The 19,675-nt window shown below is 45.3% G+C and overlaps 1 non-coding gene across 1 annotated transcript; it reads left to right on the top strand.

Moving 5' to 3' along the window:
* The first annotated feature begins 957 nt into the window (after positions 1 to 957).
* Positions 958 to 1,064, top strand: LOC112854937 (U6 spliceosomal RNA). The gene has a single exon (XR_003223009.1). It is a non-coding gene; the product is annotated as a U6 spliceosomal RNA (small nuclear RNA).
* Positions 1,065 to 19,675: the final 18,611 nt, after the last annotated feature.

Below are 19,675 nucleotides of genomic sequence, written 5' to 3'. Positions count from 1 at the left end.
AGGAAAGAGGCAGCGAATTTTCTCAGCTTCATTTTTGCCAGTTCTAATTTCTTCAAAGGCTTTTTTTTCTTTTTTTAAATTCTGTGATGATGTGAACGAGAAGGAAAAGTACAGATGTGCAGGAACATACCAAGGAGCGCCTGAAGCATGGGGCTCCTTGGTCAGGAGAGAAAAAGAGAAAAAGAGATGGTGGTTGTGAGGGAGGAAGATGTTCGCCAAGCCTTCCCACCACGTGGCTGGGGCTCAGAGCAAAGGTGCCCTTGCAACCTGGGACATCAGTGCGTCTACAGTTGTCCTGTGCAGACAGAGGCTGCATGGCTGGAACGTGAGATCACATCCTCCAGGATTAGCAGGACTTCTCAAAAAAATTCAGAAAATTATTCTCCTCTGATTAGTTTTCATCTCATCGTGGTTTGTTTGTCATTACTTTACCTGTTTTAGTCGAAAGTTCACAGCCTGTTTATATTAAGATATAAGCCCTTGAATCTGGGATTCTCAGGGGCCAAGTCTAAATGTTTTGCTAACTTGTATTGATGTTTGTCAAGAAAGCCACATCCTCAACTCAACAAGGCAAGGCTTTGGAACAAAATCTACTAAATCATTCTTCAGTCTGTTGGGATGAGGAGTCGATTTTCCTTATCACAAAACCAAAAATATAGAACAGTGTGGTCCATGAACCCATTTTTATTTCCTAAGAATAAAACCAATCAGGCTCAAGATGTGCTTGTGTGGCTGGTCCTCAGAGGAGGAGAGGGTGGGGTGTTCCCTGAGTGCTCTCGGGGAAGACAAATCTTGGGAACCTCTCCGTGCTCCCTCCCAGGTCTTTGGGTCATGCTTGCAGAATCCGTTAACTGTCTGCAAATCGCTGTGACCTTCTGAGGCAGAGATATTTCCGGTCAATGTCACGTAAAACCTGAGCAAGATGCCCAAGCTTGAAAGTCAGATTTGGATGCCGAAGTGCTTGCTTTGACAGCCCTTATATGAAAATTGAAATGATACGGAGAAGATTCGCATGGTCCCTGCATAAGGATGACGTACAAATCCGTGAAGTGCTATATTAAAAAGAAAAAAAAAATTGGCCCCCAATGCATTTTGCATAGCTGGTCTTCCTGGAGTTTGGGAGGAAAATGAGATTTGTGCCCTATATGAACATGGGGAGGCAATGTTTATAGCAGCACTATCAACAATAGCCAGAGTATGGAAAGAGCCCAAATGTCCATCAACGAATGAATGGATAAAGAAGATGTGGTATATCTATACAACGGAGTATTACTCGGCAATCAAAAAGAATGAAATCTTGCCATTTGCAACTACGTGGATGGAACTGGAGGGTATTATGCTAAGCGAAATTAGTCAGAGAAAGACAAATATCATACGACTTCACTCATATGAGGACTTTAAGAGACAAAACAGATGAACATAAGGGAAGGGAAACAAAAATAATATAAAAAACACGGAGGGGGACAAGCAGAAGAGACTCATAAATATGGAGAACAAACAGAGGGTTACTGGAGGGCGTGTGGGAGGGGGGATAGGCTCAATGGGTAAGGGGCACTAAGGAATCTACTCCTGAAATCACTGTTGCACCATGTGCTAACTGACTTGGATGTAAGTTACAAAAAGTAAACAAATTATAGAAAGGAAAAAAAAAAAAGGAAATGGGGAGGTGACACCTAAAAGTGCACATTTCCAGTTACCCTTGAAAACTCAGAACATCTTACGAAATTGGCCACAGTCTCCAGTATGGGGACAGCGATGCGGAGGTGAGCAGGAGCCCCCACTTCCGTCCCCTTTGGCCCACGGCTCCCTTTCATGTCCCCAGCGGAGGAGCAGAGGGTCAGTGCTCGCATAGCATCATATTTGCATTATTTCCCCTTATACCAGAGAAATAGTCCTCTGTATCCTTGTTTCTATCAGACGTGGGAAATGAGGGGCACCTGGGTGGCTCAGTTGGTTAAGAATCGGACTCTTGATTTCAGCTCAGGTCACGACCTCCCAGTTGGTGGGTTCGAGCCCTGCATCGGACTCTGCGCTGACAGCGTGGAGCCTGTTTAAGAGTCTCTCCCTCTCCCTCCCTCTCTGCCCCTCCCCCCACTTTAAATAAACTTAAAAAAAATTTTTTTTTGAAGTGGTAAATTAAAAGGGGCACAAGCTTAAAAAAATATTTTGCGTCTCTTCTTTGTCGCAAGAAGTACCTCCACGTGCCTTGGTGCACGTTCTGGCTGCTGGGTTTCCTTCTGCCAGTTCAGTGCCCCGCCAGCCCCCTGTAGCACTGTCTGGGCCCCATGGTTCATCAGCTCCAATGCCTGTGTGACGGGAGACCAAGGCCCCCTTGGTGGCCAGTTAGGGTCCTGGCATGGGAGCTTCTGGACCCCCGAGCCCCTGGCTCAGGTACAGCCAGACTTTCTCGGTCATGAGGGGAAAGGGGCTGAGAGCCCCAGGGCTGTTTGGGTAATGGCGTCAGCATTTGGGCTGGTGGGAGCGCGGCCTCTCTGACAAGCCATGAAGAGTGACCCTTCCCGTGACACCGGATCGTGGGGATGAAGCACTCAGGATCCCAACCCCTCTGAGCCCCAGTCTCCCTCTCCAAATCCGGAGATGTTCCTCCCTGCCCCCCTCCCCCCAGTCCCACCCGTCTGTCGTGTCACCAAATGAGGGTAGGCACGTGGGGATTTTGAAAACTGCTACATTCTCCCAAAGAAGAGTAATTCCCAGGAGAGCAGGGGTGTGAATGCGGGGCTGGTGTGAAGTCAGGGCCGCAGGGGTGGGGAGCAGCCTGCAGGGGTGGGGAGCAGCCTGCGGGGTTGGTCTGCCGCTCTCTGGAGGACGAGGGCCAGCAAGGGCTCTTGGGCTTCCCCTGCCCTGTGCTCATGTAGGTCCCTGAGTAAGAAACCCTGAGGGAGAAGGTAGCGTGTTGGTGTTTGTCTAGTGCTCTGTAGTTTCCAAAATGTTTCTCTTTTTCATCTTTTCCCAGTATCGTAATAGTGATAGCAGTGGCAGTCTCCTGAATTCAAAGGACTGGGTGGTTCCAAGCCATTTCCCTTTGAACTGAGAACCATCATCATATATATATATATATATATATATATTTTTTTTTTTTTTTTTTTTGCATTGCTTTGTTTAAGCTAATGAATAAAGAGTACATTGCTAATGTATTCTACCAGAGGGTTGCTGTGGCACGGGCGGGCTCCCAAACCCGCAGGCTTCTTGACTCCCTGCTGCTCTGGGGGACCCGGAGCCCCACGCTGGCCCTCACCCTGGTGTCGGCTGTTGCATTAGCTCGATGCCACCAACGTTCTGTCTATGAAGAAGCGCATGTCCCTTACTTACTTTGTATGTACCCTGAACACTGAAGTTCTAATAAAATCTGTCACTTTCCTCTGCTGCGCCTGGCATGTGATGGGTGCAAACCACCTGGACCGAAGTGTTCTAGAAGAGCAAAAGCTCCCAAGTCTAATCTCTGTCCACCCGTTCTTCCGTCCGTCCGTCCCCCTGACCCCTGGGCACCTGCGGGAGAGCGGCTCTGAGGAATTCCCCAGAATGCTGCCCAGTCCCGTTTCCTGCGTTTCAGAGGTAATGTGTCCACCATTTCCTACAGGAGATTTGGCCCCACTTTATCATCTCTGACATTTACAGCAGGAAGATTGGGCTCGCCGGGAATCCTGGGCTGGGAAACGGGGCACCGGCTTGCGCAGGGGGACTTACAGGGCAAGTAGAGAAATTCCAAGCAACTCAATCCCCAGAAGGTATCTGAGGATCAATAAAGCGGTAATGACCACATAGCTGAGGCTGCTGGAGCGTGTTTACAGACCCATTCCTCGGAGCCAATGATTTACAGCAACCCCTGCTTCAGATGAGGAGCTGAGGCCGGAGCTTTGTGACTTTCAGAAACACTGACAACTCGCCCTGGGGACACGGGGCCGGGGGGTGGGGGAGGGGACTAGCTTGGTCTCCCCACACTGATTCTCTACCTCCCTCCCTCCTTCCCTCTCTCCCTTCTGTCCTTTTGAAAAATAGCCTTATTGAGATGTAACTCACATTCCATACGGGTCACCTGTATAAAGTGTTTTTTAGTATATTCACAGAAATGTGCAACCATCATGACAGTCAACTTTAGAATGGTTTCGTCACTTCCCCCCAAATCCCATACACATTAGAAGTCAGCCCTCTTCCCCAGCCGTGACACCATCGTCAGGACATTTATATAAATGGAATCATGCAATACGTGATTGGGCTTCTGGCAATTACTATAATGCTTTTAGGGTTCATCCCTGTTGGGGCATATGTCATTACTGCCTCCATATGTTCTGTTCCTAGGCATAAAACCAAGAAAAATAAGAATATACATCCACACCAAAACTTTGTGTGTGCACGTCCATAGCAGCATTATTCATAATGGCCCCAAAGTAGAAGCAACTTGAATAGTCAAGTGACAGATGGATGCACAAAATGGAGTCTGTTTAATGGAATATTATTTGCAGATAAAAAGAATGAGGTACTCTGTGCTGTGACATGAGCGAACCTTAAAGACATTATTCAAAAGCAAAAGAAGCCCCGTCATAAAACACCACTTGTTCTATGATTCCATTTATGTGAAATGTCCAGAAAAGACAAATCCCAATAGACAGAAGGTGGATTAGTGGTTGCCATGGGCTGGGGGTGGGGGGGGGGGAGGTGGGAATGAGGGCCAGGGACTGCTAATGGATACCGGGTTCCCTCTGGGCTGCTGAAAATGCTCTGGAACTGCCCAGAGGTGCTGGCTGCACAAGCGGGTGACTGTACTAAAAATCACTGAACTGTTCATGTTAGATGGGTGACCTTTACAGTAGGTGAATTGTACCTGAACGGAGAGCGTGAAGGAATAGATGGAGGAAAAAGGGGAAGTGAAGGAGACTGAGGAGGGGCTTGTGTTTCGGAGGAGAGGGCAAAGATCCAGCTCTCCCTGCTCCTCTCTGCTGAGCACGGCTTTGGGCCCCGGAACTGACGCAGCAGGCAGTCACCCAGCACCCTGACAGGTAAGTCAGGCAGTCACCCAGCTGCCTGGCAGGTGAGAAGAAGGAGAAGTGGTTTGAGGCCCCAGGACTGAGGAAGAACACAGTGGCACAGTGTCTTAGGTCCCCACCCCCTCCAGCTGAAGAAGGAGACCTAGACCCAGTGTTTCCCATTCCCCGTCTATCACAGGAGGCACCTAGTAAGCTCTTCCCTTCCTGTATGCAAGGAGAGTTCCTGGAACACCACATGCCTGGAGGGATCAAGCAGGAACCCCATTCTCAATAAACAGCCAAGGGCAGAGCTTTCTACCCCAGCCTTGAGAGGTAGCTCCTCCAATGGTAGGCTTTCTAGATCTGGGGGCTTAGGCAAGAGGGACTCCCACAGCTGCCTTATTTGTCCCCAGACGGCTAAGACCCTGTTCTACCACTAGAAACTCAGTCATCTCCACAATAAGGGAATCTTCTCACAATGAGCATCTGGCCACAGAAACCTCTTGTCCTCTTGAGTGTGAACTCCCCTACCTGCCAGGAGACATCGGTGCCCCATCTGGAGACACACCTGTCTCCTCCACCAGCCAAGACCCAGTGGGAGCCCCAGAAGCACCAGATAAACAAGCAGACCAAAATGACACAACAAAAGCCCTGACAATTAAACTATCATTGGAACCACAGCCCACAAATAGGCTAGTAGCCGTGTGCTAAAACTAAACGGGATAACTGCCTGGTAAATAAAATATTTAAATAGGTCCTAGAGTCTCCTCACATCCACCATCAACCCACTTCTATGTGGGTGTGATTGAGTCCGACGGTGCCAGTGAGCATTTCTGGCAACAGAGCTGTGCTTTTTGTTGTTCTTAAAGTTTTTCTTTTCTTTTTTTTCCAGATTCAAAATTATACATGTGCATTGTAGAAAATATGGATGATGGAAATAATGAAGAAATTATAAATCACCTGTAATACTACCACTCAGAGGAAATGCATGTAGTGTGTGTGTGTGTGTGTGTGTATGTGTGTGTGTGTGTGTTGATATTGTCTATATATCCTTCCAATCTCCATGTCTTTATATGCAGAAAGGAAGAGTTTCTATTTAAAAAAACAATTTAATGTTTATTTATTTTTGAGAGAGAGAAAGATAGGGACCAAGCAGAGGAGGAGCAGCGAGAGAGGAAGAGAGAATCGATGGGTTCGAACCCATGAACCATGAGGTCATGACTTGAGCCGAAACCAAGAGTCAGACACTCAACTGGCTAAGTCAGCCAGATGCCCGGGAAGCTTTTCTCTTAAAGAAAATACCGTTATTCTGTATATAACATATCTGTAACTTGCCTTCTCCTATAGAATATATTCCTTCTCTAAATCATTAAATGCTCTTTCCATATCACTTCTAGTGATCGCATATATTTAGTGACATTTCTGTAAAGAATGTGTATCAGTTACTTTTGGACCACCTACCCTTGGCACAGTATACCATAGGTGCTCAATAAATGTTGAGTGAATGAACTGATAAAGCTCTGTGGCCAGGCTGAGGGCCACAGTGCCTGATGAGTCTCTTTACTGGGCATTTCACTTGTCCCAGCCCAGTCCTGCAAAGGAAGAAAGGCCTGTGTCCAGCCTTGTGGGAAAGCATCAGGTACTGGCTGGAGTCATGGCTCCCACATTGAAGATTCTCTCCTGGGTAAAAGGTCCTTTCACTCCAGTGTTTCCAAGTGGAGACTGACTCAGGCTTGGTCCCCCAGACCTCCCAGAAAAGAAGGCCCACTCCCGGCCCGTTGAGAGAGCCTTGCTGCAATCTCAGACAATGTGCAGTTCTGCCTTTTCATCCTGACTCTTTCCTGCACCTTCCGGCCATTGTGTCTGCTCAAGTTGTGTTTCAATCTGAAATATCCGCCCTGCGTTTCCCATTGGTAAACCCTGATCTGACATCAAGACCTAGTTCCAGGGACACCTGTTCAGTGGGTCTTCTCTGACCCCTTCCGGCACCTCCACTGTACTTTTCTTTTCCCCTTGCACTTGGTGTGAGCAAGCATCAAACAAAAGTCTTGGCCGTCTGCTGAGAAAATGGGTTCTTGTGTCTGTTGCACTAATTAGACTGCAGATCCCCAGCCTGACCTCAGCCGTCAGTAAACTCTCCTTGGAAGGATTAATTGGCAGGATGGGACTGGCCTGCCTCTGCAGAGGGGCAGAGGGCTTCAAACCTGACAGCACCTGACCTCGCAGTCCTAGGGGTAGAGAAATGGCAGCTGTCTGGAGTGGGACTGGTGCTTCCCAGGGAACATGTGCCCTTGCTTTCCTGTCTAGGATGCCAGAGAGCTGCCAGAGCAGGGAGAAGACAATGATCTTTTGGCGTGTTTCCTAAACATGGTTTATGAAAGGGAAAGTCATCTTTATTGCATTTATTTGAAGAAGGGGGTTATAAGTACTTCATCTGGTGTTCACTTCAGAGCAGCTGTTCAGTATTACTGAAGAGAAAGACGAGTGACTCGTGCTCCTTGTTCCGAGCCAGAGAATCCGAATCAATAGACACAATGGCGTCTCTTGTGACAGGCAGAGTTCCTGGAGCTGGGAAGTTTCCTCTCAAATTCCTTCAGTCTAAGTCCCAAGATTTTTTTTCTTTTAACCCTAAAGCCTCACTTAGCCAACAGCTATTTCCTGGTGCTGATTCTGGGGTTGGTTCAGGGCTGGGCTGGGAGCTGGAGCTCAGAGATTTGTCAAATAGGAGCTGCCATGTTGCAATGGATTTTCCACTATGAGAGAGCATGGGAGCAGAAGTTTAGCTACAAGCAACAGATACTGATTCTGGCTAGCATAAGCAGCAGAAGAATTTGTTGGATGTATATGGAGACACTCCCAGAATTCATAAGAAGGCTGGTGAGCAGATTTTGGAGAACTGACTAGAACCAAAGGAGGCTAAAAAGCAGAAAATGAATCAACCATGGGAGCCAATTTTTCAGATGATACCCGTGGGCCTTTGGCTGTTCTGAATATGTTCTCAAGTGTCCCTGAGTGTATCATTCTCTCAAGATCCAATGTATTAAATAGAGGGAACAGATTGGCCAAATGCAGGCTATCTACCTGAACTCTAGGTGATAGAAAAGTGGGAAGGAATAGCCGGTCTTTTGGATTCCTTAGGGGTGGTGGGGAGGATTTCTGTCCACAGGTAGCATTTCTGTGAAGATTTCTTCCTTTGAAATTGGTCTTCTGGTTGTAAAGGAGGGATGCTTGGGGTCTTCAAAAGTGAAGATGATGTTCTATTTTTCAAGCTAGATGTGAATTTTTGTAGGACACTATCCAATTCAGTATGGTGGGATAAATAAGTACATTATTCTCAGGCCTCACTAGAAAGCAAGTCTAGGATACAAGTTGTGGGAAAGTCTATCTATCTGCATATTCCAGATTGTGCAGACAGATGCGTTTTAAAGGTGTTTGCATTTTGACTGTTTTACTTTTCCAATGACTTCATTTCAAATTCAAATTTAAAGTTCCCAGTGGTCAAGGTTATCTGTTTTTCTGAGTACTGTTAAGGCAGAATTTCCTCAAATCTTGCAAAGAAATACTTTGGCCTACCATTAACTGGAAGAAACACATTTCTACTCTCAAGAAAACTGAAGTCAAGTCTCTGCGGGTTTTCTAGCCAACTAACAAGGATTCGGAATCCAAAAAGATGGTGGTCCTGAGCTGTCTAGTCACATCTTTTTCAAAACTACATCTGAACCACAAAATTACTCTGCAGAGTGGAGAATGATTGCCAAGTTTTTCATGGTGTTCTCATAGCCTTTTCTTTCACAAGCATTTGGTGAAACACCTCAGGAGTGAACATCTGATTAATATCAGAAGCATTTTCAGTATCACTCATTGTTTTTGTTAACTAGCATCCATTCCTCCCCTTGCCCCCCCACCCCCCATAACCCAAACTTACAATTTGACTGAGTGTCATTAGTTTCAGTCACTGATACAAATATTCACTTATTCAACATATAGTTTTGAGTGTCTACCAAGCTCCATATCCAAGGGAGAAAGGACAAAGGACACCTCATCTTTTCCTGGAGATTATGTGCTGGGGTGGAAGATAGATCAGCAAAGGATAACCAGAATTCAGAGTGGTGAGAGCTCTGGATGGGTTAATTACAGAGTACCACAGGAGTATGAGACAGGGGTGTCTCTATCCCGGCCTGGGAAATTGAGGCAAGTGGCCTAGTCTGGGACAATGAGAGTGTGGATAGAGGGGAAGGAAGCATGGGACAGAATGTAGGGACAGCATTGCTTGGAACATTAACTATGTGGATGTGAAATGGCAGAGATGTGGGAGCACAAAACACAGGGAGATTCTGTTTGGATGGCCTTGTAAAGAGATTCCTGTCACTGATGTAAGAAATAGGAGGATGAGCCATTTCAGGAATCAGGGCAGGGAAGAGTTCATAAAACTCTTGCTCATAAAACTCATGTTCAGTTCTTAAAATATTTTTTTGTCGTTGCTGGAGGAATGTTTAAGAGAAACTTTTCAATTGAGAGAGCTTAAATCCTCAGGGTCTTGGGAGGGAGATTTATATTTCAGAGTCATGGATCATACATGATCCATGAATGGATGAGTGCATTCAGAGAGACTAGGCCCAGTGAGATGAAAAGTTATTTTAGGACAGGACGAAAGGCACACCTACTGCTAGCAGATGGGCTGGGGAGGAAAAGTCCTCAAGGGAGACAGAGAAGGAGTAGTCTTCCAGAGAACAGTCAATATTTTGTCAGAACTTTTAGCTCCCTGGTAAACCTCTATTTACAGAATGTGGTGGCTATTTGATTTGATTCAGAGCTCATCTAAGCTCAGCTGGGGGTGAGAAATGGGGAAGACAAAAAGGAAACCTACTCCCAGGACAGTATTGAACCAATACCAAACTGCTGGCAACATCTCAGCTACTTGAGGCTGTGATTTCATTTAAGGAAAACTAGACCCTGATAGGGAATTTAAAAAGAAATCCTGGAGAACTAGGCTACCATAGGGAATTTTGAAAAGCTCTGACATCTTCCTGGAGATCTAAAAGCCTGCATGCATGCACAGGAAAAGCTGAGGAAAGGAGAAGTCACCAGTCCGTGTTACAACAAAAAAAAATATGAGACATATCAAGAAGCAAGAAAATATGCTACATACACAGAAAAGAAGAGAAAAAGCTGGCAATGGAAAATGTCCTTGAGAGGGCATAGGTTTTATACTTACTATGCAAAGAATTTATATCAGTTATTATAAATATGTTCAAATAACTAAAAGAAAACATGTATAAAGAATGAAAATAAAAGAATGGCAATTATGCCTCACCAAATAAAGACTGTCAATAAAGAGACTGTCAAAAAAGATCTACATAGAAATTTTGGAATTGAAGTGAAAAGTCACCTGAGGAACCCAAGAACCTATCTGAATCAATAAAGAACAAAGAATCAATAAAATTAGGTTGGTCAATAAAGATTACCCAGTCTGAGGAGCAGAAAAAATAAATAATGAAGAAAAATGAATAGAACGTCAGAGGTCCGTGGGACACCAGTAAACATACCAATATATGCGTAATGCGAGTGCCAAACAGAGATGAGAAAAGAAAGAGACAGAAAAAGTACTTAATAAAATATCTGAAAACTTCTCAAATTTGATTAAAAACATGAATCTACACATAGATGAATCTACAAATAGAACAAACTCAAAAAGATCCACCATAGACATATCATAGTCAAATTAATGAAATTCAAAGATAAAGAGAAAATATTGAAAACAGTAAAAGAGAAGCAGCTCATCAAGTACAAGGAAAGGTCAATAATATTAACATCTGGCTTCTCATCAGAAACAAGAGGTCAGAAAATCATGGGATGACATCTTCAAAGTGTTGAAAGAAAAAGCCTATCAATCAAAAATTCTTTATCCAGCTAAACTCTCTTTCAAGAATGAAAGAGAAGTTAAGGCATTTCCAGATATTTCCAAAAACCAAGACAATTGGTTGCTAGTAGACTTGCTGAAGAAAAAAATACTAACCAGAGTTCTTCAGGTTAAAATGAAAGGACACTAGACAGTCATTCAAATACACACACACACACACACACACACACACACACACACACAAAAGCAGCAATAAAAATAACTATGCATTATGAAAGACAATATAAACATTTTTGTTTGTAAATCTTTTTGTATTTGTCTCTCTTAAAATATTGCATTAAAATAACTATTAAACTATGCCATATACATATAAAATATAATTTCATATTTAAACATAAAACATATGTATAAACTTATATCATATAAAATACAAAATATAGTTTTTATGAAAATAATAGTATCAAGGATAAGAAAGGGAATGGAGTAATAGTGGAGCCAAGTTTTTATACACTGTTAAAATGCTACTTGCAATCCCCAGGGCAATGAGAAAATAACTTGCAAAAGTTCCAGTAAAAGAAACAACAAAGGAATTAAAATGCTGCAGTAGAAACTGTCTATTTAACACCACAAAGAGGGAGAAATCAAGCAACAGAGAAACAACATCTAAAGACATGGGACACATATACGACAAATGGCAAAATAGCAAACATAAATCCCACCTTATAAGTAATTATATTATTTATAAATGAATTAACTACTCCAATCAAAAGAGATTGGAAGAATGTATTAAAAACTATCCAACTATGTGCTGTCTAAAAGAGACACATTATATATTCAAAGACACAAATAAAGAATAGAAAAAGATATACCATGCAAAGAGCATACAAAAGCGAAATTTAAGAAAAAAATCATTACTAGATACAAAGAAAGACTTTATAATCATATCAGAGTTAATCCATCTGGAAAAATAATGATTATAAACGTATATGCATGTAACAGCTACGACTCAAAATATGTGAAGCAAAATCTGACAGAATTGAAGACAGAAATAGATAATTCAACAATAATAGTTGGAGACTTCAATACCCCAACATCAGTAAAGAATAGAGCAGCAGGGCAGAAGTTCAACGACAAAATACAACACTTGAATAACACCATAAACCAAATAAATGCACCTTGAAAAAAATTACTATACAACATATAAATGCACATGGACTATTTCCATATGCCAGCCCACAAAATAAGTCTATAAACTTAAAAGACTTGCAATTATACATATTATTTTCTCCACCTCAAAGGAATGAAATTAGAAATCAATAACAGAACAAAAATAGAGAAATCCCCAAGTTTGTCTAAATTAACCAACATATTCTTAAATAATCAATAGGTCAAAAAGGAATCGCATGATAAATTAGAAAAAAAAATACAGTTTAAACAAGTATCAAGTGATGAATGATAAACAGAGGCAATACATCTATCAAGTTCAAAATCTGCAGGGTAAGCTGGCAGGCTGGAGATACCGAAGAGCCAAAGTTGCAGTTCAAGTCTGAAGGCCTTCTGCAGACTTCCCTCTTGCTTGGAGAGGTCAGATTTTTGTTCTATTAAGGCCTTCACCTGACTGGATTAGGCCAACCCACATTATGGAGGGCAATTGTCTTACTCAAAGACCACTAATTTAAATGTAAGTCTTACTCTATTTTTTTAATGTTTATTTGAGAGACAGAACACACGTGAGGGAGGTGCAGAGAGAGAGGGAGATGCAGAATCTGAAGCAGGCTCCAGGCTCTGAGCTGACCAATGCTGGGCTCAAACCCACAAACTGTGAGATCATGACTTGAGCTGAGATCATGACCTGAGCCGAAGTCAGAGCCTCAACTGACTGAGCCTCCCAGGCTCCCCTGTAAGTCTCATTCTAAAACACCTAACAGAAACATCCAGACCATAAGAAACAAAGAGAAAATAAATAATAAAATGATGGAGGATTTAAGTGCTAATTTGTCAATACTTACTTTGAATATCAATGGTATCAACACATCAATCCATGAGAGAGATTGGGAGAGTGAATAAAATAATAACCCAAGTAAATGCTGTTTCCAGAAATGGACTTAAATTGTAATGACTGCCTAAGGTAGAATGAGAGTAAAATGATAGGAAAATATGCCATGCAAATATTAATAAAAAAGAATGACTATATTAATATCTGGTAAAGTAGACTTCAGCACCAAGAAAAGTATTAGAGATAAATAGGAAGGTTACAAGGCAATAAAAATAGCAATCTACCAGAAAGACATAACAAAACTAAACATGTACATACCAAACAACGGAGCCTCAAAATACATAAAGCAAAACTGATAAAGCTGAAAGGAGAAATAGATAAATCCAAATGAACAAAACTGCAAGATGAACCTGGAGCTAAACCTCACATTTTATACAAAAATTAACTCAAAATGAATCTCAGTTAAATGAAAACTTATATAAAACTTTTGAAACAAAATGAAACAGAGGAGAAATCTTCAGGCTCTAAGAATAGAGGAATAGTTCTTACATTTGACACCAGATGCATGACTCATAATAGAAGAAAACTACACGCTGAACCACATCCAAAACAAAATCTTTTTCTCTGTGTAGATGAAAAGACAAGCTACATACTGGAGAAAAAATGTTTGCAAACCACATATCTTATAAAGAGCTAATATCTAGAATGTAGAAAGCTCTCAAAACCTACCAGTAAAAACCCCACAATCTAATTAGAAAATGGGCAAAGGATATGAAGAGACATTTCACCGAAGAGTATATACGGATGACAAATTAACACATAAAAATATGTTCAACATTATTGGTTATTAGGGAAATAGAAATTAAAACCCACGGTGAGATAATCATTACATATTTATCAGAATGGTGAAAATGAAAAATAGCGATGGTGATAACACCACATGCTGGAGAGGCTGTGGGGAAACTGCATCACTCTTACATTACTTGTAGAAATGTAAAATGTTATAGGCACTGAAAAAACACTTTGGCAGTTTCATATCCAATTAACCGTACAACTAACGTACAACCCAACAATTGCATTCTTGGGCATTTATTCCAGAGAAATGGAAACTTATGTGCATGTAAAAACCCATATCCAAATGTGCAAAGCAGCTTTATTCATAACAGTCAAAAACTGGAAGGAGCCCAGATACCCTTCAATGGATGAATGGTTAAACAAACCATGGTTTATCCATACCGTGAATATATTACTCAGCAACAAGAAGGAAACAACTATTGACACATGCAACATCTTGGATGGGTCTCAAGAGAATTATGCTGAATGAAAACAGCCAATCCTCAAAAACTGCATACTGTATGATCACATTTCTATAACATGCTCACAAAGATGAAATTATAGGGGTGGAGAATAGATTGGTGGTCACCTGGAGTTAGAGACAGGGGATGGAGGAGGGAGGTAGATGTGGTCATAAAAGGGCTACACTGGATCCAGAACAAATGGAACCGTCCTGTATTTTGACTCTGGTCGTGAATACACAAACGCATACATGTGATAAAATTGTGTGAAACTACACACACACAAATGAGTAAAAGTAAAAGCTAGTGAAATATGAACGAGATTAGGGGATTGTATCAATGTCAATATCATGTTTATGATATTATTATACTATAGTTTTGCAAAGTGCCACCACCGGGGGAAATCATATTAACACTACGTGGGATCTCTCTGTATTATTTCTTACGACTGCATGTGAACATATAGCTACCTCAGTAAAATTTTATATTAAAAACAACAACAACAATAACCAAGACCAAGGAAAGGTGGAAATGGTAGGGGAATAATCCAGAGAGTAATAATTAGAAAGATGAGGAAGTCAAGAGGTTTTGATGAAAAGGACAAAATAAAATATATTTCAAGTGTATTATTCCAGGAAAAAAAAGAAGGTTGTAGGTCATGCTTCCTACTTCCATTTACTCTGAACTCAGTCCCATGTGCCTCTGCATGGGTCCCCCGTGGGCCCCATACTGTCCAGAGAGGCACCCCCACACCTAGCAACTGTCATTTGACCATGGGGGTTTTAGGGCCCAGGGATCCCCTGCAAAGCTGGGGGATAAAGTTGCTGCCTAGAAATGGGGCCAAACTTGGGGAAAATTCAGTAGCCGATTTCCATTCCACCTTCCATCTTGCTCTCTTAGGGTGCCCAGTTTTAGGTGAGCTACCCCCAAGGTCGATATTCCTCTGGCTTTAGGAGTCAGGCCTAGATTTTCAATGAAGCAGAATGATGTTCCTGAGCATCCCTTCCCTCCAAAGAACTTGGAAATAGAGCATGATTACCCACCTGTACTCGTTGGGATCCTGGAGTCCAAACCCTGAGTGTTGGGTGGCCACACAGCCCATGAGAGAGGCAGAGTTGGGGGTTAGATGTGACCTGATCTTCTGTCCCTTTTGGGAAGGATTTTATTAGTGGGTCTGAGTCAGTTCTGCTCTGGAAGTGGCAAACTGAAGTCCCAGACAAATCAATGGGTCAAGGGTGAGAATGGGGACCAGGACACAGGGGAGGCTTCCAGACTTGGGGAGGTCAGTATAGTGCAGAGATAAACTCATAATTCTGGAATCCGCCCACCTCAGATGGATATTGGGACTTTCACTCACAGTGTGACCTCACCTGTGAGATGGGGACACTGATCGGCTCTGCCTCAAAGGCCTTGTAAAGGACTTAAGACAATGTCTCCCATATAGCAGGGACCAAGGTAAGCTTAGGGGTAGGTAATTACTTACCAGTGTCTGGCCTCTGAGTCCACAGCTAGCTTAGAGTTGGGGAAGCAATGGAGGATTCTTTCCCTGGGACCTGGGAGAGAGGCCGAGGACAAAGCCCAGCAGAGCAGGAAGTCCTGCTTAGAGGCTGAGCCTTAGCCTGGTTTAGTTCTGCATGGGCCACTTGCTCCCATCTCTTTCTTCTTCCCCTCAGCTTCCGGGGCTCAGATGGGAGACCGTTCCTAACCCCCGAGAATCTTCTAACTTGTCCTTCTTTTACACTCCCCCAGGGTTGCCCCCCATTGTGTTTCCTTCACCATGGCGTTTCCTCACCCAATTTTCTGCTTCTTTGCACTTCTCCTTCTAGTCTTCCACCTTCGCCCCACATGCTCACGGGTCCCCCCAACAGTTAACCTCTTAGGGAACCTCCCTCATCACAGCAGCTGCTCAGTTAAGGATGCATGCGAAAGCATCTCCACAGCCCTCACGGTACGTGAGTGCCCGCTGTGTGCTAGCAGAGGGCTGGCTGCTGGGGCACCTCTCCCTGATCTCTGATCCCCGTGAGGCAGTGTCTCTGTGCCAGGAGTGGGGGCTGGAGGGTGTACTGAGGGTGGTAATCGGAAGGGAAAGCCACACAAAGCAGAGGCATGATGCGGGTTGATCCAAAACACAAAAGAGACCCCCTGTGGTTAATCTATAAATGCCAACCCCATGACTCCTATAAGCCGTGGACTGTGGTGGGTCTCTGGGAAAGGAAAGTTGTAGTGTTTCTGTCCCTGAAACACCTGCCATCTAGCAGAGGAGAAACCGGGTGCATGCGGCTCTGGGTAGCTCTGTTCTACTTCTTTCTGAGACAGGAGAGCGGGCCTTACTGTCTTATTTAACTTTCCATGTGATGGAGAGGAGGACTCAATACCTGGTGTCTTCTAACTCATGGTCCTACTTTTGTCATTGAAAATGTCTTAGCATCACTATGGACACAGGGGACGTGAGTTTTAGAAATATTCAAATACTTAATCGAAGTCACACGGCTAGAGAGTGGTAGGGCTGGGATTTGAATCCAGGTCTTTCTGCTTCTTTTGAGATGCCCCTTTGGTGACAGGTAAGCATGAACTGGCTGGCTGGAGGCGGAGAGAAGAGTTGGGTGGGGGGAGTGGATGACCACGGGAGCTGCCTGGACAGGAGATGACATGAGTGTGAGCTAGGGCAATGGTGCTGGAGGGGTGAAAGGGAGCTGGAGACAGACACGAGACGTACGATAGTTAGCCCTCTGCAGAGGCTCACTTGAGCCAGGCAGAGCTCTGGGCCCTGAAGACACAGAGATGACCGGCATCGGCGGGCTCACAGTCCCCTGGGCAAGGGAACCGGGAGCTGATAACCACTGAACAGCATCACCGACGCTCCATGGCGGAGAAGCCCCGATACAGATAAGGCAAACTCAGAGAAGGCTGCCTGGAGAAGGTGCGCCTGGGGATGACTCTTGAAGAAGTCAGGGAGGCAGTGAGGAGAACGAGAGGGAACTGACAGCTAAGTGCTCTTTCCAGGAAAAGCAAAAAGGGAATAAGAGGAGGAGGAGGATGGGATGCCACAGACTGTTTTCTAGTTATTTTCTGGAGATCTCCAAGGCTCCATCCCACCTCCCCCAGATTCTCCTCCCAGGCTTGTCCATCAGGCCTGCCCTCTGGCTTCTCGCTCTGGCCCTCTTTGCTTCCTCTCCTTGAGGAGGGTCAGAGCCCTCCACATGAACTTCCTGTAAGGTCAGCGCTGACCAGACCAGGACCAGCGAAACAAGACTGGAGATTTATCTCTCTGATCTGGATGTAAGCAAGAGAAGAGCAGAGGATATTGTCCATCAGAAAGAAAGACAGGGTCGGTGTAGGACCACAGAAACCTGGGTGAAGGACTCGCCTTCATCAGAGTTATCTGTCACAAGATGTCTGGAAGCTGTCACCAGCTCTAGGCTCATTTAACCAAGAATTGTGACATCCATGGCCTAGGTGTAGGGGAAACCATAGCTGGACAAGAGGCTTACCATCCCCTGCTGTTGTCCGGGACCAAGAGGAAGTTCAGGGCTTCCGTGACCTTGATGAGCTGTAGGCTTTTGCATTAGCAAAGATTTGGGCAGGACTTTTGGGATAAGCTACTTGATGAGAAGTGGCATCCTATGGAAATACGGTTCTTTTTGGTTTTCTTCTGCACCCCCCCCCCCAATATAACTCCAAATAGCTTTCTAATGAATAGGGCTGTGCAGACCCAGTAAAGACACATAACAGACTGACAGACAGTGGCCAGACAGCATCCCAGGCTAAGGCCACGTGGCCCTCAGATCCCCCGTACAGCCGAGCACAGGGCCCAGTTGAGGCAGGCCTGGGGCTGTTGGTAGAACCACAGGGTCTGCTGGCCCAAGTCCACCAACAGTTTGTGGACCTGGCTCCCCGGCCCCAGGGGTAGCCATCCTTCCACGTGGCATGGGTCTCCTCCGGGGACTCGGTTGCCTTCTTGGCCCACTTGAGTCAATTGGTGACCGTGTGTATACACGTGTGTGTCCACTGAGATGCCCGTACAGGATCTCAGGCCACGGTCACGGCCAAGTGGCTGACTTGGGCCTGACACCTGGTAGTGCCGCCGGCTGTGGTTGTTTCTAGCGTGATCTCTCCTCAGTATCCCAAATCCCACGGGAGAACTAACGTTGCACGTTCCACCCACGGGTGCCTTTCAGTCAGCCGCCCTAGAAAGCGTGCTGTGTCCAAAATCATCACTACACAGACTGGAACCGGATCTGTGAGCCGCAGAGTGAGCCTGATAGGCTAACGGAGGGAGGACACACACTCGGCGGGGAGGTGAGGTAGGCTTCACGGAGGAGGTGGCATATGGGCAGGCCCGGGGGAGGGAAGGGATTCTGTGGGTGGTGACGTGGGAATGGAGGCAGCACGAGTGAAGCAGGAAGCGTGGGGTTGGTGGTCAGGGTAGCAGGTGATGAGGCTGCGTGTGGGGATGGACAGAGACACCGCCACCCAGCGGGATCTTGAGGCTCAGTCAACTCAGGTGTTTGGCCTGAATTAGGGAGGACCCTCTGAGAACACGCAGAGAGGTAACCAAAGGCCGCGGTCACCAATGCGGAGGAGGTGATGAGGTCTGGTCTGGGTAGTAGGCGCTGGAAGTGAGAGAGAAATGCTGCCCCTGGGACTTGGGGTGGGGGTGGGGGTGGTTAAGGACTGATGCAAAACTGGGATCAGGGGAGAGAGGGAAAGAGAGCGAAGGGGGGGCGGGTGGTACGGTCAGTATTGGCTGGGCCCTCCCGCCTCCGCTGCCGCTGGGGATGATGGAGGGCCCTGGGCATCACCCAGCTGGGGCCACACAGCCACCCCACCCCCACCCCAGGGACTCCGTGCCTTCTTAGCTGCCTCCTGGCAACTCTGTCCCGCTGGCCCTCCACTGAAATGAGCGCTTCAGAGCTTCTAGAGTTGCTTCGTTATCTTTTTAATTTCTTCTTTTCGATCTAAAAGATCGGGGTTATGCAGGAGAAAGCCAGCGATTAGAAAGTGATGGATGTCTAGGATCCACCCAGGAAGCTCGGAGTCTGGCTGAGGCGGTTCCTGGAAGGTGCAGATGTCCCAGGAACCGGCGGGGCCTCCCTGAGGCAAGGTGAGAAGTGGTCCCTATTGGAGGGAGCAGGAGGCATGGGCTCTCCTTCCCCTCTTGAAGGGGAAGGAAGAGGAATTTGTCGAGTGAAATTAGGGCATCGCCCCAGTGACCCAGCAGCGTCTTCTGCTCCTGTGGGCACACGGCCTCCTCTGAGCTGGTAGTTGGCTGGCTCCTCATGGGTCTCTGTTCCCTGAGTCCTGACCAGTTGCAGAGCATGGCAACGTGACCCGGATGCCACGTGGATATGTAATCATATGTCAATTAGTGAAAGCCATTAAGGCTGTTTTCCCTAACTCAGGAAATCGTTTCCTCTTCTTTTTTTTAATGTTTATTTGTTTTTGAGAGAGAGAGCGCGAGAGGTGGAAGGGCAGAGAGGGAGGGAGACACAGAATCTGAAGCGGGCTCCAGGCTCCGAGCTGTCAGCACAGAGTCCCATAC

Source organism: Puma concolor, chromosome D2 (genome assembly GCF_028749965.1).
Source record: "Puma concolor isolate L17-30 chromosome D2, mPumCon1.1.hap2, whole genome shotgun sequence".
NCBI lineage: Eukaryota > Metazoa > Chordata > Mammalia > Carnivora > Felidae > Puma > Puma concolor.
This window is presented reverse-complemented; position numbering and strand designations above follow the sequence as displayed.